Source organism: Lycium barbarum, chromosome 4 (assembly GCF_019175385.1).
Source record: "Lycium barbarum isolate Lr01 chromosome 4, ASM1917538v2, whole genome shotgun sequence".
Lineage (NCBI taxonomy): Eukaryota > Viridiplantae > Streptophyta > Magnoliopsida > Solanales > Solanaceae > Lycium > Lycium barbarum.
This window is the reverse complement of record NC_083340.1, coordinates 32,819,540-32,841,725: the sequence shown is the minus strand read 5'-3', so window position 1 is coordinate 32,841,725 and position 22,186 is coordinate 32,819,540. Positions and strand designations below refer to the sequence as shown.

Genomic DNA, 22,186 nt, shown 5'->3' with positions numbered 1-22,186 from the left:
TTTGGATGAACTTCACTTGAGTTTCACACACTTTGTTTCATGGATTTAATGTGGTTGATCTTGATCTCCCTTTGATTCTCTTAAATTCTTGTGGATGAAGTGTTTTGGATTACTCTAGAGAGTTCTTGAACCGTGTAGGTGAGAAATGAAATAAAATGAGCTTAGGGTCCCTTTTTAATAACTCAAAATCTGATTTTTAATGAACATCAGTCGGGGTGTACAGTGGTCGTAAACCCCACTTTACGGGCCGTATACTGGTTTACGGTCCGTCCTCCACGACCGTATTTAAGCATATAAAAACCAGAAAGGTAGGCTGAAGATCATGGCAGTTTACGACTCAGTTTACGGGCCGTATTTCAATTTACGGTCCGTATTCCAAGTCGTGTTTAACCAGTTGATGCATTTGACAGAAAGTTGAAATTTTGGAATGTTGAAGGACGATGGCACTTTACGGTCCGTAAATCACTTTACGGGTCGTATTCCATTTTACGACCACTGGGCTGAAATGAAATTCTGCAACTTTCTTATTTCCAAAGTTCATAAATAGTCATCCCCTAATTAGTAAAACATCGCACACTCATGCCCTTCGTTGGTCTATTCATTGTTGGCTCACGAAAAATTTCCGAGGTGTAACACTCTTCCCCCCTTTTTGGAACATTCGTCCTCGAATGTTAAACACTCGGGATTCTACGAAAATTTCGCCAGAGTTTCCCCTGTAATTTGACACTACCAACCTGTCACAACAACCCATAATATCATCGCCTCACAAGGCTACATCACAATATCAACATATCCGTGGCCACACACGACCAAAAACATAAAAATAAAGCGTACATACCTCATATCGTCGGCGTTTCGTCTTGGATCTCTCCCGGGGGTTGGAATAAGTGTGGGTACTTGGAATTCATTCTCTTTTCTGCTTCCCAAGTCATTTCTTCCCGGTTATCATTTCACCATAAGACTTTGATTGAAACTAGCTCTTTATTTCGGAGTCTCCGCAGGTGCCTATCTAAAATAGCAATAGGCACCTCTTCATAGGTAAGCCGTTCTGTCACTTGCACATCATCTATCGGGACAATCTTGGTGGGGTCTCCAATACACTTGCGGAGCATCGAAACGTGGAAAACTGGGTGGACTGATTCAAGCTCCGAAGGCAAATCCAATTCATAGGCTACTTGACCCACCTTGCGGATGATTTTGTAGGGTCCAATGTATCTAGGACTTAGCTTCCCTTTCTTACCAAATCTCATCACCCTTTTCATTGGCGACACTTTCAAGAACAGCCAATCACCGGCTTGAAATTCCAAGTCTCGTCGGCGGTTGTCCGCATAGGACTTTTGGCGACTTTGGGCTGTCAACAACCGACCTTGGATCACCTTGACTTTTTATATTGCTTGTTGGATCAATTCAGGGCCCACTAGTTGTGCTTATCCTATTTCGAACCATCCAATTGGAGATCAACATTTCCTCCCATATAAAGTTTCATATGGAGCCATTTGAATACTGGAATGATAGCTGTTGTTATGTGCAAATTCAATAAGGGGTAAGTGGTCATCCCAGCTACCACCGAAATCCAACACACACACCCGTAGCATATCTTCTAAGGTTTGAATAGTACGCTCGGCCTGCCCATCAGTTTGCGGATGAAATGCCGTGCTAAACTTCACTTGCGTGCCCAAACATTCTTGAAAAGACTTCCAGAACTTAGCTATAAACTGTGCTCCTCTATCTGTGATAATAGATGATGGGATTCCATGGAGTCGCACGATTTCTTTGAGATACAACCTTGCATAGTCTTCCGCTGAGTGCGTAGTCTTGACTGGAAGAAAATGGGCTGCTTTCGTCAGCCTATCCATGATCACCCATATAGAGTCATACCTGCCATGGGAATGGGGTAATCCCACGATGAAATCCATGTTGATCACTTCCCATTTCCAAGTAGGGATTTCCATCCCTTACAACAAGCCTCCCGGCTTCTGGTGTTCAGCTTTTACCTGTTGGCAATTTGAACATTGTGTCACGAATTCTGCTATGTCCCTTTTCATGCCGCCCCACCAGTACATCATCTTGAGATCATGATACATTTTGGTTGCACCTAGGTGAGTAGAATATTGAGAGCAATGTTCTTCTTTTAGAATTCGTCGGCGCAAATCCGCCACATTCGGCACACATAACTTGCCTCGGTACCTAAGAATTCCATCTATAGAAACTTCAAACGAAGACTTTTCTTTCTCATGAGATGTGTCTCTATAACGGCATATCGGCGGATCTTCGCACTGTCGTTCTTTCACTTCCATATCCAAGGACGAAACTGTGGAATCATTTATACTAATCCCGGCATCGCCCGAATCAATTATACGCACTCCCAAATTTGCTAATCGGTGAAGTTCTTGAACCATCTCTTTCCTTCCTGGAGGGATTCCACATAAGCTGCTCATTGATCGGCGGCTAAGTGCATCAGCTACTACATTTGCTTTACCGGGGTGGTACAAAATATTCACGTCATAATCTTTTAATAATTCTAACCACCGCCTCTGCCGTAAATTCAGCTCCTTCTGTTTAAAAATATATTGGAGGCTCTTGTGATCTGTATAGATGTCCACATGCACACCATATAAGTAATGTCTCCATATCTTCAACGCATGGATGACCGCAGCCAATTCAAGATCATGAGTGGGGTAATTCTTCTCATGTTTCCGCAATTGCCTCGAAGCATATGCAATAAATTTCCCGTGCTGCATCAATACACATCCTAGTCCCACACCGGAGGCATCATAATACATAACGTAGCCATCTGGCCCTTCTGGAAGTGTTAGCACTGGAGCTGAGGTCAACCTGTCTTTCAGCTCTTGGAAACTACGCTCGCATGCATCGTTCCATTGAAAGTTAGCGGACTTTTGAGTTAGCTTCGTCAATGGGGCTGACATGGATGAAAAGCCCTCTACGAACCTTCTATAATAGCCTGCCAAACCCAGAAAACTACGGACTTCCGTGGGCATCGTAGGCCTTAGCCAAGTCTTCACCGCTTCACTTTTCTGAGTGTCGACTCGAATGCCATCATTGGAAATAATATGGCCCAGAAATGTTACAGAATTTAGCCAAAACTCGCACTTTGAAAATTTTGCATACAATTCCCGGGCTCGAAGAATGCCAAGTACAATTCTCAACTGATCTGCATGTTCTGATTCTGTGTGAGAATATACTAGAATGTCATCAATAAATACTATGACAAACAAATCCAAGAGCGGCCTAAATACATTATTCATCAGATTCATGAACACGGCCGGAGCGTTAGTTAGCCCAAACGACATTACTCGGAATTCATAGTGGCCATATCTCGTTCTGAAAGCTGTTTTGCGGATATCTGCTTCTCTAACTCTCACTTGATGATAACCCGACCTCAAATCTATTTTAGAAAACCACTTTGCACCTTGCAGCTGATCGAATAAATCATCAATCCTTGGAAGAGGATATTTGTTCTTTATCGTCACTTTGTTCAATTGCCTGTAGTCGATACACATTCGTAAGGATCCGTCCTTCTTTCTCACAAACAAGACTGGTGCTCCCCACGGCGATGAGCTGGGTCTGATAAACCCCTTGTCAAGCAGATCTTTCAGTTGTGCTTTTAGCTCTTTCAATTCCGCCGGGGCCATTCGATAAGGAGGAATAGAAATGGGCTTGGTGTCCGGCAACACATCTATGGCGAAGTCAATCTCTTTTTCTGGTGGAAGACCTGGAAGTTCGTTCGGAAACACATCTGGGAATTCATTCACTACCAGAACTGACTGGAAAGTTGGCGGCTTTGCCTCTGTGTCATGAACCCGAACTAAGTGAAAAATATAACCCTTGGCTATCATATTCCTTGCCTTGAGATAGGAAATAAACCTACCCTTTGGCGATGCTGCATTACCTTTCCATTCAAGCACGAGCTCTCCCGGAAATTGGAATCGAACCACTTTTGTGCGGAAATTAACATTAGCATAGCACGACGCCAACCAATCCATACCCATGATTACATCGAAATCTACCATTTTCAGCTCAATCAAATCAGCTTTGGTCTGACGATCACATATCACGATGACACAATATTTGTACACTTGTTTTGCTATCACGGGATCACCAACCGGAGTGAGTACCTCAAAGGGTTTAATTGACTCGGGTTTCACCCCCATACAACCAGCAACATATGGGGTAATATAAGAGAATGTAGAACCCGGATCTATCAATGCATACACACCACGAGAGAATATAGACAATATACGTGTAACTACATCCGGAGAGGACTCGAGATCCTGTCGTCCGGCTAAAGCATATACGCGGGGCTGAGTGGCACCTAAAGTAGAGGCTTCCCCTCGGTCTCTACCTTGGCCTGCTGTCATCTGGGGGGTCTGCCCTACCGGGCGTGCTGATGAAGAGCCAGCTGCGGAACCTGTAGGCTGAACTCCAACTCTGCCATTCATCGACGGGCAATCCCTCATCATATGCCCCACCTGACCATAGGTATAACAGGCATCCGAACCCTGACGACACTGCCCGGAATGTAATCTGCCGCATTGGTTGCATCGCGGCACTAGGGGTCTCCCCTGACTATAATCTTCCCTGAACTGGGAACCTGAAGCCCTCGAACTCTGGCCCTGACCTGAACGGAAGGAGCGATCAAATCTCCTACCTGCGAATCGAGGAGGTGCACTCGTCCCTGACTGGCCTGAGTACCCAGAATATGTCTGCCTTGATCCCCCTCTATAATCACTACCTGTGCCCATAGACCTAGCCCTTTTGCTTTGTCTTCTATCACTGTCGCGATCACCCCTTTGTTGTTGTTGTCGCCCCTCCAAATTCTGAGCATGGGCCTGTATTCGGGAAATATCCATCTCGTCTTGCATGGAAGCCGTCAAACAATCTCTGAATAAATGGGGCCCTAGGCCACTTACAAATCTATGCACCCGGTCTCCCATGTCGGCCACCATAGACGGGGCATACCTTGCCAAGGAATTAAATTGCATGCTATACTCCCGGGCACCCATATTTCCTTGCCTCAGATTTAGAAACCTGTCCGCTCTAGCTCGGCGGACCTCGGGTGGAAAATAGTGACGAATAAAAGCATCTACGAACTCTTGCCAAACCGGAGGAGGCGCGTTCTCTCCTCTTGATAACACCCAATTGTTGTACCATAACACCGCCACATCCCGGAGTCTATAAGATGCCAACTCCACGGATTCGATCTCAGAGGCATGGACAATCTTCAATGTCCTTAACATCTCATCTATGAAGCTTTGCGGATCTTCATCCGGCTTTGACCGGAAGAATTCTGGAGGATTTAAACTCATAAAATCACGGGCCTTTGTACTCGCTGCCCGATCGCTTGAACCCACGTTCTGCCGTTGTGCCTGTGCGGCAACCAATTGTGTCAATAGCTGTATGGCCTCGGTCATTTGTTGACCCGAAGCAGCCGGCGGAAGGATTGGAGCTGGAGCTCCTCCTTGCTCTCCCACATTGGGCGGGGTAGAAGAAGTATTGAACAAGGCCTCGTTATGCGATTCGCCTTCTTCTATATTCATTGGAGGTTCTCTTTCTACCCGCCTCTTTGTCGTAGTCTTGACCTTCCGGGCGGCTGTAGCTTTCCCCTTTGGCGGCATTCTGTAATCATAACGCACTATTAGGGAGGATAAAATCTTACACATGGCTCTATCGCACGATCTCATAGAAGAAGAATGGTCATTTTTCCTAAATGCCCTGTAGCCTCCTGTTTATTGATGTGGCGTGCAACACACCATAAACAAGACTCTACTAGACACGGCTCGTAGACACTTCCTAGGACCGAACTGCTCTGATACCACTTTTGTCACGACCCAGCTAGGGGTAGCGACGGGTACCCGGGGCTAGCCACCGAGCACCATTCGTTCTGCTACTCATCTTACTCATTCAATGCTTGTTTATCGATTTATACTTAGGACATAAGAAAAATCATCTTTTCATTTTGAGAACACAAAAATTCTTTTATATGCATAAGCCTCTCGGCCATCAAAATAATATATACATGTACATGAGAGCATCTCGTGAGACCATCTAGCCCACACTGCGCATCTACGAGCCTCTACTGGAGTACTGAATATAGGGACGAGACAAGACCCCATCATGCCCAAAAATACATATACATGACTATATACACAAAAGAATAATCAAGCACCTCCGGGACAAGGGAGTCCTTCCAATCAGCTGACAGCTACTACGGGTCTGGATCGAGCTCTCCTGCCTGTCTACCTGTGGGCATGAACACAGCGTCCAAAGAAAACGGACGTCAGTACGAACATTGTACTGAGTATGAGAGGCATGAACTATGAAATAAGTTAATGATATAGAGAAGATACTCATATGGAACATCGGAATATTACTGCCAAGTATAAGAAAACAAATCATGTTGTCTTACTCATGCTCATCATCATATCATATCATATATGCATCATGTATAAACTGCCCGTCCATATCGAATCGGTGTGATAATCATAACATGAGCCCGCGTCCAGGCCTCCCGCGTCCGGGGTAACATCTCATGCCGCCCACTAGTGGTGTCTGCCCATGCCATCTGGCCATGGTGTATCGCATAACTGCCCGCCTTGGCGGTGACTTCCCGGCCAAATAGGCGCGGTGTAATAGTAATATCATCATATGCTCATCACAATATGCTTAGCTTATCATAATACATACTCTATCGGGGTGACATAAGGTCGTGATCCCCCGATTGCATTATGGAACAATCATGGACATTCTGCCTCACCTTGAAGGAATTAGCATATAAGGTGAGTGTAAGCGATAAGTAACATCATTAGACTTTCTATACTTTAACTCATTACCTTGTGTAGCTAATTATAGACATAGGCTCATGGATAAGAAACAAGTTACACTATAGGATTCATGCCATTAGAAAGAAGGGACTAGCCTCACATACCTTTGGCGTTTAACTGAACTATCGCTCGCTTGCTCCCCTTCGATAGCGCGTTTCTTCCTTCAAAAGAGAATTCGCATTTACATTAGTTAATCGACTATAAGAACGCGTTACTAACTCTAGGGAAAATTTGGGCGGCACTTCCTTTGTTTATACTACTTTTCCCTTATTTCATGTCAATTTCCAACACCCACAACAACAATTACAATATAGCAATCAACAATCATCATTCATATACAAGGGCCACGATCCACCGTTTCTCTTCATTTTTCTCACATTTAAGGTTATAGTTCGTTATCGCGTTTTCTCATATATAATGCTTATTTCCTGGTCTAAACATCATTTACAACATATTCATAATCATGGCATATCAACGTTTATGGTTCCATTCGACTACCATTCAATTATGACACTATTCTCCCATTCAAGACCCATTTTCCATGTCTTCCTACAATTCAAGCATCTTAGCTTTCCAATACCTTAAACAACATGATAAAGCCATGAAACTTACCTTGGATGGTGGTGGAACAAGCCTAGAGTGGAGTTCTTCCTTTACCACTAAAACCCTACTTCACCTCTTCTGGAACTTCTTGGTTTGGATGAACTTCACTTGAGTTTCACACACTTTGTTTCATGGATTTAATGTGGTTGATCTTGATCTCCCTTTGATTCTCTTAAATTCTTGTGGATGAAGTGTTTTGGATTACTCTAGAGAGTTCTTGAACCGTGTAGGTGAGAAATGAAATAAAATGAGCTTAGGGTCCCTTTTTAATAACTCAAAATCTGATTTTTAATGAACATCAGTCGGGGTGTACAGTTGTCGTAAACCCCACTTTACGGGTCGTATACTGGTTTACGATCTGTCCTCCACGATCGTATTTAAGCATATAAAAACCAGAAAGGTAGGCTGAAGATCATGGCAGTTTACGACTCAGTTTACGGGCCGTATTTCAATTTACGGTCCGTATTCCAAGTCGTGTTTAACCAGTTGATGCATTTGACAGAAAGTTGAAATTTTGGAATGTTGAAGGACGATGACACTTTACGGTCCGTAAATCACTTTACGGGCCGTATTCCATTTTACGACCACTGGGCTGAAATGAAATTCTGCAACTTTCTTATTTCCAAAGTTCATAAATAGTCATCCCCTACTTAGTAAAACATCACACACTCATGCCCTTCGGTTGTCTATTCATTGTTGGCTCACGAAAAATTTCCGAGGTGTAACATATGGATACCTTCTGCTGTCCGGAACCTTTCCGAGTGAGTTGGGGCAATCATTAGCCAACTACCTCATTTAGAACAGACATGGGGGGACCTGTCCCATAGCCAGTGGGTGGCCCAAAATCATGGTAATCTTCTCCCTGATTTGGTACTTATTGCATCCTCCCGTTTTTTCTTTTTCTTTCTATAACTCCTTTGGTATTCAAGCTTGCCCAAGGGCTCGGTGGAGCCAAGACCCAAATCAACGGCCGAGACGGCTGCACCAGCTCCTGAATTTGATACGGCAGGGTCATCCCGGCTCATTGCTGCAGCCCGAAAGAGACAAAGAAAGCCCTCGGCCAAAGGGCAATAACAAAAGAAGAGGCCGAGGAGCGTTGTTCGGACCCTGAAAGATGAATCAAAGTTCGATATTCTTATTCGAAGGGTTAGTGAGGGCCCCTTCATCTCCTCTGTACCGGAGGAAGAAACTACCATTCCGCCCCCGCTTACAGCCGAGGAAGGAATTTCCATCCCGATCCGGCACACAGGTGGGGAAGAAGATGTTCTTTATTTGATTCCTCTTAGGTCCATTGAATTTATCGACATTTCAGATGATGTTTCGGCCGAAGAGGCACCTTTGGTGAAGAGGCCTAGAAGATCGAAGATTCATCAACCTTGGGTACAGTCAAGAATTCATTGCTGTAGAAACAGTTCACAGGAAAATATTTTTCCTTAATATTTATATCCTAGTCAAAAGTTGATCAGTATAATACAGTGAAACAATATTTTGAATGCACAGGGATTTCCACTCAAGTATCACCCAACAATTCTTACATATCAAGTTAACTTTTGTATTATGAGGGCCAAAGCAAGAGTTACCAGAATATGATAAAAAAGTTACAAACTTTGGAACTTAATACTCTTTTTCTCTTTAAGGGAGTGACTAATCATCTTAAAAACTAGTTTCCAATTAATCCTTTTTCATCTGCCTATTTTATTATCATAACATATTTAACGGAGAATCTACTTTGCAGTCTCTTGTTCAGTTGTATGTTCTTTCAGTATAAGTATTACTACAAACCCCGAACAATAATACTCCCTAAGTTTCAATTTGTTTGTCTTACTTTTCTTTTTAGTCCGTTTAAAAAAGAATACCTCTTTCTTTTTTTGGCAACTCTTTAATTTCAACTTTCCATGCAGCATGTTTAAGATCATAAGATTAAAGGTTCTTACTTTGTTAAACTTCATGCCAAGTCAAAACCAGACAAACAAATTGAAACGGAGGGAGTAATAAAATATGCGCACACAGAAGAAAAAATATCCTCCACCTGAACTGAACGGATAAAATGTTATATAAAATTTAAGCAAATCAAAGCTATACTAATTCCAAAAAATAGACAGGAAATTACGGATAAGAGTGAAAAGAAGAATGCACAAACCATTTTGAGTTCTTGATCAGCCTTAGATGAGGCCAAAATCTTTTCAGGATGATTTCTACTCAGCAAATGACTAGTCTTCTTCAAAGTGTTACTAGTACTTCTTTTGGAAGGCTTAGTCAAATCCAACAACAACCCAAGAATGAAACCAATAACTATTCCCGGAATAAAATTCTCTGGCTTGAAACTTGCTCCTAACCATTCTTTTTCCTCCTTCTGCTAGTTTTTGCAAAAGAAAACGAGCTATTGAAGACAACCATATACTCATATTAATAAGAATACCAAAAAGAAAAGTAACTTTTCATACCTTCTTGTAAGAGTGGGAAGTGCTGCTATTGAAGATACGTATTGAGCTTTGGTTGTTTGACAGAAAACAAAGAGAAGATGAGAGAGGATGAGTGTGGAGTGATGGGGCTATTGATTACTGGCACACAAATGCATACAACGACGTCGTAGAAGGAATATTGATGTATTTGCTTTTATTCTCATCTCATCTCCTATTTATTACTATTTCAGAAAAGGACCAAAATTATGGCTGATTGACTGAATGGGCCTATTATATTTGGGGTCATTTGCAAGATTGTCCTTCAAAGGCCCTGGTCTTTAATTTTTATCTTTTGCCTAATATCTCGAGGTTCTGAGTTTAAAATCTGGCTTAATAAAAAAAAATATTATCAAGGCAGAATTTCATAGAAAAATTAAGCCTATTCAGGCAAAAGTTAGGCCTTAAGGCAGAGTTTTACAAAATTTCAACTGAATTAAAAAAAAAAATTCCTTAATACAAATGCCCATACCTTAAGGTAGAGTTTTGCCTTTAAGTATAAGGAAAAATCAAGACTCTACCTTAAGGTAGAGTTTCGCCTTTAGATATAAGGCAAATCAAAACTCTATCTTGCCTCAAACTCTGCCTGATCAGGTAGAGTTTGCAGTTAAACTCTGCCTGAAGGTAACAAAACTCTGCCTTGCGATTTTTTTTATTTTTTATTTTTGACTAAGCAGGAGTTCGAACCCGGAACCAAGGAATTTTTAACGAAGGGAAAAAATTAAAGGCCACCAATTTGAGAGACAAAAATTAAAGACCAATGCCTTTGAAGGGGATTCCGCACAAAAAAAATGAAATATTTATCCCAAGAAAGTCCAACGCAATGCCATGTCCACAACCAAATGTATCTTAGGATGGATTTGTCTAAAGGGGAAGTTATATAAATAATAGCAAATGAGTAAATTATTAGTCATCTACGATCAATTTCATTGTTACATTTATTACATGATATATTAAAAAGGAACCTATTCTCTCTCCTAAAATCAAGAAGTTCAAAGCCCATGAAAAAGATTAAAAACTGCTCCCAGACCCAGATCCCGAGGTGGGCAGTAAAATATCAAATCTGACTCTCTCTCTCCTCAAATCACCATCGCAACCCTCTCTCGGACATGACTTCAGCTTTCTCTCTCCTCTCTAGCCTCCAACGACCACTTCCCGTTCATCCTTTTTCGTTTTCTCTCTTATCCAAAACCTTCTCAGATCTTCTTCTCAGCACCGGCGACCCACTGTCAGTGTTGGTAACGTCAACAGCGACTCTGTCAGTGCCGGAAACACGCCGGCGACCTCTGTCAGTGCCAGAAAATCACCAGCGACATCTGTCAGTGCCGAAAACAGTACCAGCGACCTCTATCAGTGCCGGCGAGCACCTCAATCAGCAAAACACTTTAGTTTTCTCTTCAGTGACAATCGGAACTTTCCATTAGGAACATGCAGGGTTCTAATCTTTTTTTCATCAGTGGGGATAAATCTTTCGAACTTAGAAATACAGGGGACAAATATTACAACTGGTTTTCATTAATAGAAAGGGGCAAGAGATATACAAGCAAGATCAACATGGATATTCAGAACCTGAGATGCGTGTGCGAAGCGCTTATACAAGCATCAAAAGGCTCTGGACGACTATACAGAAGGTGGGGAAGAAAGCAACAACACATTCTTTTCATAGTCTACCAAAATTTCAGTGTTTATAGTAGATTTGTTCGCATAGAGGTCTGGCATGGTTCATCTAAAGCAGCAGTGATCATCCCTGAGATCAACCTCAACAGTGGATGGTCAGATATTGCGAAGAAACTTCTTCGTTTTCTGGGGGAATTCAGCAAAATAGAGCCACTGCTTCCTCCTCCCCCATTGACAAAATCTTATCACACAGCAGCCAGCATTGAGAGATGGCCAGAAATAAGTGAAGAAACAAACAAAGGAGAATTGAATGAAAAACATCCCCTGCACAGAAGCTTGGTTGGCACCTTCAATGATCCATTTCATCACAGTCCCAATCCCTAAACTATTCAGAAATGGTTCATTAGTAGATGGAGAGTAACTGCTGGCATCAAAGTCATACCTTTAGACCACAATCGGTTCCTCTTTGAGCTTCCTTCCAGGCAAGAGGCAATAAGGGTAAAGGCAGGGAGTTGGTTCTGGAGCGGAAGACATCTCTCTTTATCTTGGTGGTCGTATGACATTATCTCATAGAAATCTAGTAACTGCTCGGAAAACATTTGGTTGAAAGTTTTTGGAATTCCCCTAAATGCTTGGTCAATGGACACTTTCGAAAATATAGGGGCTCATTGTGGGGGTTTTATCGGTGTTGATGACGATCCGAAGAATAGAACACATCTGATCTGGGCTCGTATCTGCGTTAAAAAATCAGACATGAAGTTTCTGGCCAGTTTGAATTTTGAATTTGATCAGAGGATTTTCGAATTGCCAATAATTTCGGAAATTCGATCTTTTTCTTTAGCCGTTGGTCCTTCGACTGGTAATCAGATGGGGTCAAATTTTTTTCCAGCTCTACGTGCTAATACCATTAATGAATCACGTGACACCCATGTGGGAGAACCTGTGGAGAAAAGAAGTAATTCGAAGGATTTAACCACAAATGGGCTGCCCCTATTCTCATCTCATAGTCAGGGTAGTAAGAAACACTACAAAGGGAGAACTCATTAGCTTTGAATAGCGGATACTACACTAAAGGCCCATTTATAAGAAAACACTTCAAGCAGCACAAAAAGAAGCAAGTATGGAGATCAAAGATAGACCCATATTGCTTCAGAGCTTCATCTTCCTCGAATGCTTCTTCCTCTTTTGATCCTTTTGAACTAGAAGTTCAAGCATCCAGTCTCAGGGATTTAGAAGTCATTGAGGGGACTATCTCTTAGCTTGAAGCAGATGATGAAGCAGACCATGCAGGACACTCGATGGACTCTAATATACCCAAATTGATATTCTCAGAATTCTCAGCTCCAGCTGAATCTGACTATAGTATTTCATCTCAGTCCTTCAACAGTTTTCTTCCTTTGCCTTGGCATGACCCTCAAATTCAAACTGTTGATATTCCTGATGTGGTGGAAACCTCAAAATGGACTAAGTTGATAATGTTGAAGGCTTGCAAAGTGTTGGGGGTGAACGTTGTAGGGTTTGAACATGAACTTCTGGGTATTAATTATTCTGAGAATGGAGGAAAGAAGGAAAGCACAGATTCTTAAGCAAAAAAATAAAACAGGGGAATTAAAGAAAGGGAAAAGAAAAGCAGTTACTGAACTTAAAAGATTGGATTGGGGTCTCCATGACGAGAGCGGGAAGAAAGAAAGGGGCAGGACTCACAAGGTTTATTCCAGATGAGAGTTAAAACACTCAGTTGGAATGTGCAGGGTCTCAACAATAAAGACAAGAGAAACACTTTGAAATCTCTTATTTACAAGTGGGGAGTTGATATTATTTGTCTGCAGGAAACCAAAATAGAGGCATGAAATTCATCTTTAATTAGGCAAATTTAGGGAAACATATGGATCTCTTTGGCAGAAGTCAAAGAAATTGGTACCAAAGGAGGGATATTAATAATGAAGAGCTTGGAAATGTGTTGATTTTGAAGCAGGAGCCTTTTCTCTATCATGCAGATTTTAAAGTCTTGCTGAGGACTTCAAATGAGTTTTTACTGGTGTTTATGGTCCTCATACCAATCCAGAAAGGGAGGATCTCTGGCTTGGGTTAGCATTTATCAGGGGATTATGGTCTGACTTATGGGTCATAGGAGAGGATTTCACTGTGTGCAGATTTGTGGAGGAAAGATTGAACTATGCTAGAAGATCAAGGGTGATGTTGGGCTTCTCCAACACTATTTTGGATCTGGATTTGATTGACCCTCCACTTCAGGGAGCACAATTCACCTGTTCAAGAGGGGAGGAATCTCTCCAAGCCTCAAGAATTGATAGGTTCCTTATCTCACCAGAATGGAGTGAGATGTTCAATGCTATCAAACAATACCCTTTGCCTAGAGTTTTTTCTGATCATAAACCAATTATCCTGCAGAGTGGGGATTGGGAGGCCATACCTTCTTATTTCAAATTTGAAAATATGTGGCTTCAAGCTGAGGGTTTCATGGACATGGTAGAAGGATGGTGGAATTCTTACACTGTATTTGGCACCTCAGACTTTGTGCTAATGTAGAAACTAAGGAATTTCAAGAAAGAAATTACTAAATGGAATAGGGAGGTTTATGGAAGAACTGAGACTCAAAGGAACAAGGCACTCAAAGAACTAGGAAAGCTGGATTAGTTAGCTGAGCTCAGAACTCTCTCTACAAAAGAGAAAAGTCAGACAGTGAATCTTAAACTTGAACTTCAGCAAATAGCAACCGCTGAAGAGATCTCATGGAGACAAAAATCAAGATGTTTATGGTTGAAAGAGGGGCATAAGAATACAAAGTTTTTCCAAAGAATAGCCAACTCGCATAGAAAGGCCAATTCTATTGACAGACTTAAAATAGGGAATGAAGTAATTGAAGATAAACAAAGGATCAAGGATGGTATTCTGGAGTACTATCAACAAATTTACAAAGAGACTGAATCTTGGAGACCCTCTGCTGTCTTTGAAGGTCTACCAAGTCTCACCACAGTTGATAAAGAGGACCTTGAACTTCCTTTCACCGAATTGGAGATCTCAGAAGCTCTCATGTCTTGTGCCCCTGATAAAGCTCCTGGCCCTGATGGTTTCACTATGGCCTTCTTTCAGAAATCATGGAACTTCATCAAAGCAGACCTGCTAGCAGCTTTTAATTTGTTTCATCAGAATTGCCAAATGGTGAGATCATGTAATGCCTCATTCATTGCTCTTATCCCAAAGAAGAAAGGTGCTATATAACTTAGAGATTATATGCCTATAAGTCTTATAGGAAGTGTCTACAAACTGCTGGCCAAAATTCTAGCTGAGAGGTTGAAAAAAGTGGTGGATTACTTAGTTTCTGGACAACAGAGTTCTTTTCTGAAGAATAGGCAGATTACTGATGCATCGATGATTGCCAATGAAGTGCTAGACTGGAAAATTAAAAGTGGAGAGACTGGGATCCTCTGGAAATTGGATATTGAGAAAACTTTTGATTAGCTTAACTAGGCTTATTTAGTCAACATTTTGAAGCAAATGGGATTTGGCGAAAGGTGGATAAGGTGGATTTATTTCTATATTTCCACAGTGAAGTTTTCAATTCTGGTGAACAAAAGTCCAGTTGGGTTTTTCTTTTCTCAGAAGGGACTCAGGCAGGGGGATCCACTATCCCTCTTTCTCTTTATCATTTCCATGGAAGGACTAACTCAGTTATTAGCTAAGGCCAAAGAACTTCAGTGGATTCAAGGGTTCTAAGTGGGCAGAAATCCTTCCACCTCAGTCTCAGTTTCTCATCTGCTATATGCAGATGACACCTATATATTTTGTGGAGCGGATTGTCAGTAGGTCTCTAATCTCAACACCACCCTCATGATCTTTGAGGCCATTTCTGGACTCCATATCAATATGCTTAAGAGCATTATATATCCTGTGAATGAAGTGGCCAACCTAGAAGCTCTTGCTGACATTCTTAGCTGTAAAACAGGCTCTTTTCCCACCACATATTTGGGACTTCCTTTGGGTGCCAAATTCACATCATCTGGGATATGGAGTGGAGTCATTGAAAGAATGGAGAAAAGACTAGCCACTTGGCAGATGCAATACCTCTCATTGGGAGGTAGGCTCACCCTTATCAACAGTGTCCTAGGCAACATTCCCACTTAATGTATGTCACTCTTCCCTACGCCAAGCTCAGTTCTAAAGCAAATCGACAGGCTTAGAAAGAAATTCCTATGGAAGGGTAACAGTGTTACTCACAAATTCTCTTTGGTCAAATAGCAATCAGTTATTTAAACCAAAGGCCAAGAGGGGCTGGGAATCAAAAATCTAAAGCTCCATAACAATAGCCTACTCATGAAGTGGCTCTGGAGATATGGTCAAAATGAGGCTGGGTACTGGAAGGATATCATCAAAGCTAAATATGGTATTCAAGACCATTGGACTGCAAAGAGAAGCAATGAATCATATGGTGTCGGAGTATGGAAGCACATCAGTAGTCTCCAAGAGGAATTCTTCCAGAATGCCTCATTCAAGGTTGGAAATGGGCTTAAGATCAGATTTTGGCAAGACAAATGGCTTGGGGACACTTTCGTAAAAGACTCATTTCCTTGACTATTTCTGATAGCTTCCAACAAAGAAGCAACTTTAGCTCAATATAGAGATAATAACTGTTGGACACCTATTTTTAGGAGAAACTTACAAGATTGGGAAGTTGATAATTTTCTTTCTCTCTTAGAAAGATTGGGACAAAACATTTTGGTGGCAGAATCTCAAGACAGTATCCTCTGGGGCAATTCTAAGGAAAAGATTTTCACTGTGAAGGAATATTACAACTATTGGAGTTCTCAAAATATCCTTTTAGATGTCTGGCCTTGGAAGCTTGTATGGAGAGCTAGACAGCCTCTCAGAGTTACTTGCTTCACTTGGACTGCACTGAAGGAAGCATGCCTAACATAAGACAATCTTAGGAGGAGAGGTGTAATCGTCGTCAACATGTGTGCTATGTACAAGCAGACTAATGAAAGTGTCAACCATCTATTTTGCACTGCCCTACAACAACCAACCTTTGGTATTTCTTCTATTCTATGCCTGGTCTCCAATGGGTAATGCCCTTCAACATCAAAGATGCCTATGCTAGCTGGATACTTTGGAGAGTTGACAAATCCATCAAAAGGATCTAGAGAATGATCCCAATAGTAATTTTTTTGACCCTATGGAAGGAGAGAAATAGTAGATGCTTTGATGGAATCTCAACTCCTATTTGCATTTTAAAGTCTAGGTTTTTAGTTAGTCTTTTCAGTTGTCATTTTTTTTTGCCCCTGTAAATAGTGTGGATAACTTTCTAGATTTTGTTAGCTCCCTCTCTCTAGTACAGTAGAGATGGGATAACTTTAGAATGTTCTACAGGTTTTTGCTAAGTCTGCTCCATGTTTTGTTTGAAGCAGCGTTTTACCCATCTGTAACCTTGCATCTTCTTGATGCTTTACTAATGACATTTTATTACTTTACCAAAAAAAATCAAGAAGTTCACATTATAAAAAAATCCCTAAATTTAAGCTAATCAATTAATTATGTCTTTATCAGTTATGATAATAACCATTCCTAAGTTAGAAAAACATTCCACCATCAGATTTGAAAAATGTTGCATTTGTACGTTGATTTATGAAGATTCGTTTACCCATAAATAGAAAAAAGGTATTGTTTTTATATATGAATAATGTTTTTCATTAAGAAACTTTTTTGTTTTACTTTTTTTTTTTTTGTGTGTGTGGAAACAAAGTAGATATTATGATGATTTGTAAGACAAGTAAAAAAAAATACTAAAAGGAGTTTAATGCATATGGGATTAATTGTAATAGGATTAAAAGGATTAACTTAATTATATGTATATACACACATATATATAGTTTATACATATAGTATAGTATACTTAATACATATATAATTATTTTCACTTTACATTTGCACTAATACAATAGATATACTGTTTATATGTGTATATTATATTATATAAATTTTTAGTATGAAGAATACTTATACCGTATATTAGTGATTATATTTTCTCATTAGAATTTTTTTTGTTTTACATTTTTTTTTGTGTGGAAACAAAGTAAATATTATAATGACCACCAATAAAAATCTTCTGCTAAAATCATATCTAATAGTCTTTTTAAAAATGATATATTAATGGTGTGTACTTGATATAAACATAGCATATTCAATTAATTTATATATATATATATTGTTTATACATATAATGTAGTATACTTAATATACATATGTAATTAATTTTCACTTTTACATTTGCACTAATATATCAGATATACTGTTTATATGTGTATATTATATTATATACATTTTTATTATGAAGTATATTTATACCGTATACCATCCATGTATGCTCGTATAACACACACACATATATATATTCAACTTACTTAAATACTCCCTCTGTTAAACAAAAATAATACTAGCTACCACTTATATAACACAAGACGAAAAGCACAAATAATACCTTAACATGTTGTCAAATATTTTGTTATTACCTTTTCAGTTAAATTAACAATTTGAATATACCACATATTTTTTAGGTATATTTTCATGTACTTTTCTTATACCACATACCATATCTTTTCATGTACTTTTTTTAATACTAATATATTCAAATAATTTCTTTTAGTCACAAAAAAATAATTGCATCAGTCATCAAGTGAAAATAAAAACTAAAAAGAAGAATAAAGAGGAGGAAAAGAAAATAAAAAAAAATCGTTTTAAAACGGTAGATGGAATATGAGATTTGAAGTTGATTTTTTTTTTTTTAATTTGAAAAATTACATTCTCTCTCATGCCCTTTTTATAGATTTGGGAGAGTTGGGGGGGTGATTTTGAAAGAAAGAGAAAGTAAAAAGTGGATATGCATTAATGATAGTAACTTCTAAAATTAAGTATTATTGATATTTTAGGAATGTAAAAAGTTGTATTTTTGTAATTAAAAATTTCAAATTTTGAATAAGTTTTGTTTATGTTTTTTAGAAAGTAATTATAATCTTTTTAATTATCATTTTAAAAAGTTGTATTTGTGTTACTTTTTCTAGTCCAAATTCACGTGGTAATCACTATAATAACCCCCCGGATATCTCTTTTTCTTTTGTAAACTGGAGGGTGCTATATATTTTTGAACTTAGTTTTATGAGTTTTATGCATTAAAGATGTAATAATTATTTACTAAGTTATGTCACTTAATATCATTACATTATGATAAATACTAGCAATAATTTGGTAAAATAGAACTAGTTTGCTATTACACGTAATTAAATTATATAGATGGTATAAAAATTCTTTGCATTGTTAATACTCTATATATATAACTTAAATTCCTCCTTGAAATCTATCAATTTAGCTACGTATGGAGTGAAAACTATTTAGTTGCGGATTTACTAATATGGTTAATACTAGTTGTTTGGAGATGAAGTAATCTAATCGTAAGTTACCAACAAGGATTGTAGTGGAGTGGTAAGTACTCATCATTCTTAATCAAATGTCTCGGGTTCAAGTCATAGGTATAGAGTCACCTTTAGGGAGCGCCTTACCCCGTATTGTGGACTTTCTAGTAAGAATTTAAATTTAGTCCGATTACGTTCCAGTGCAAGTACAGGACACTGAGTGAAAAACCAAAAGATAATAAGTAAGTTTATTGATAAACCCACACGATTCTACTTCCTTAATCCCTCTATTTTCACTAGTTACAAGTCATATTTCCTTCAGGAATTTGGAATTTGGTACATGACGTATGCCTTAAGGTTAACCTAATACCAGAAATAGAAAGAACGAAAAGTCAAGAGGTATCTGTAACCTAACTTGTCCTAACCCTTAGAACTACTCCTCACGTGTCCCTCAAAACTCTACAAAGAATCTTTAGTTTTTATACTTCCCTTCCTACAAAACACATACCAAAACCAAATTCCATAATTACCTTTCTCTAACTTCCCAAAAATGGAATCCATTGAATCTAGTTCCACCCCTTCCGACCACCACCACCATTTTCATCGCCGCCGTTTGGCGCCAACACAACCACTCGCCGACAGAATCATTCGTGCAGTCAGCCACCGTCTCCAACTCCTCCACCACTACGACACCACTTTCTTTATCTTAGGTGCAACTGGAAATGTATACACCGTTAACCTCTCCACCACCCCATCATGCAGCTGTCCAGATCGAACCACCCCATGCAAACACATCCTCTTCGTGTTCATCCGCGTATTGGGTGTCTCCATCGACGATACGTGTCTTCTCCGGCGAACTCTCCGCCCATGCGAGCTCCAAGGTCTTCTCAGCTTACCCATCTCACCTGAATCACTAGCAAACCCTAATGTTCGAGAAAGGTTAGAGAGCACCGTTCTAAAAATTTAATTATGTTATGTCTCAACATTGCTATCACGTCCAGGCATGTTTCTTTTTCATGGACCAAGTATGTGAATGCTTTTTTGGAAGTGAGATTTGAGTCTAGGACCTATTGTCTGCTCTAATAAAAGGGCAATTGAATGTGCAAAGCATTTTGCGTGCACGCAGGGCCTAGAGACTAATCGCACGTTAAGGAGTGTAATGTAAACAGCCTATCATGAGCAAGCATTTCAAGGCTCGAAACGTTTCCATCGAAATTTCCATTAGAAATCCGATATTTTGGATGGTATTTCGACGGGAACATCATTTGGCAATCACATTTTTTAGTAGTGACGTAACTTATGGGTCGCATAGAGTCATAGACAAGACTTCCCTTCTCTTATTTAATTTGCTCTAATACCATATTTATAAATTACATAATCATATCATCTAATTAAAAGTTTAAGCGATTTCAAATCTAATTATTTAATTATATTATGTCTCAACAGGTTTCACCAACTATTTTTTCAAGAACGGTCAAAATATACGCCGTTGAAAATAGAGATAGAGAACGGTGTAACGTGTCCAGTGTGTTTGGAAGAAATGAACAAGGAAGAAAGAGTGGCAGCTTGTAGGACTTGTAGGAATCCGTTGCATGAAGAATGTTTAATGCAATGGAAGAGATAACAGAAGAAGATCCATTAGCTGTGTGATATGCAGGGCAAGGTGGAGGGATGTGAGGGCTGAACAAGAAGACAAGTACTTGAATTTGTCTGCTTACATTAGCGGTGACGGTGACATGCATGTGGAAGATCGGCAGAGCCATTGTGGGGGTTAGGCCTTCGATAATTATTGCAGGATTTGATCAGTTGTAACGTTGTATATAACTGCAAAAGTATATTCAACTATTATTAGAGGGGGTAAAATATAAGGTTCTCACTTTTATAAGACTATACCACCAAAGTCAAAATACTGATCCTTAGGGGTCTTTTGGTTGAAAACAAGTTATCCTAGATAAATTACCTCAGTTATTCCGGAATTAGTTATTCCATCTTCTCACGGGAATAAAATACGGGATTAGCTATACCACCATTTTATCTCAATCAAGCGTGGGATAAATTCATCTCAAATATAATTCCGGAATTATTTATCCTTATCCCTTGTACCAAATGAGCTCTTAATATTTCTCAACAAGTATATACTTATATTTAGGTGATCATCATGTGAAAAACAATTTCTTTTATTTTGCAAACATCGTATTTATTCAAGCACTAACATGTAACAAGATGCGTACTATACAAACTAAACAATTCATAGGAGTAAGGTTACTTTTTTTGTTTTCTTAACAGTCATTCAAACTATAAGTAGATGAATAAATTGAGCTAGGATGATATGTAATAGATTAGGTATCCCTTCTGTATCCTATTTTTCCTCTCCAGTAGATTAAATCTGCTAGTTTGTCAAGCTTCCCTTTGATCTACACTTAAATGGAATAAAATATTTGGAGAGAGGGTGAAAATCATTTACATTGCTCAACTTTACTTTAAAAATCAAACTCTTCCTTACAATTTTGAATAGTAATAGAGATTCCCCCCATTATCCTATGCAATAACTATTTTACCATTGGTATTTTCAATCCTCCATCTATGTAATTATACATCATTTTGCATTTAGAAATTATAATTGTTTTTGAACATGAATTTGACTTAATTTAAGGAAATTCAAGTTTCGTGGTTGCAAATCAGTACTTTTTTAATTGAAGGCCTCAGAGATTATTATTTTTAACTTTCAATTTTCTATTTCATGTTGAAGTTGAAATAATAAATAAAAATATAATTTCTTTTTTAAATCAAATATTGCAATAATTTCTATTCCCGTTTTCTAGTCATTCTAGTTTAGTATTTAAAAAGAGAGAATCAACATAGACAAAATTAAAGGAGAATGGAGAATCCCCTACGTCTTCTTTTCTTTATAAGAGTAGTCATCAACTTTGACTATCTTACCTGAAATCCTGAATTCAATCAATTAAAGCGTAAAAAATTAGTCGGATCATTGCTATTCAATCTTTGCCAGTCTAAAAAGATAGATTTATGAATTCTTGAATCTAATCAACTATAGTTCTTCGTGTCCCTATGCCATATTCACAGCATGGGCTGTCAGCAATTAAATATTCTAAACTCCTCCCTATGTCAATTTGTCAGTGTCACACATTCCAGAAAATTACATGATCCTTATCAGTGAGTATTAGTTATTGTTTTGAGTAAAAGTCCACTTTTATCCTTTACAACAGCTGATTAATTAGCAAAA

The 22,186-nt window shown here is 39.2% G+C and overlaps 1 pseudogene; it reads left to right on the top strand.

Annotated features, from left to right (window-relative positions):
* The first annotated feature begins 19,409 nt into the window (after positions 1-19,409).
* Positions 19,410-21,086, top strand: LOC132638349 (uncharacterized; annotated as a pseudogene).
* The last annotated feature ends 1,100 nt before the right edge of the window (positions 21,087-22,186 follow it).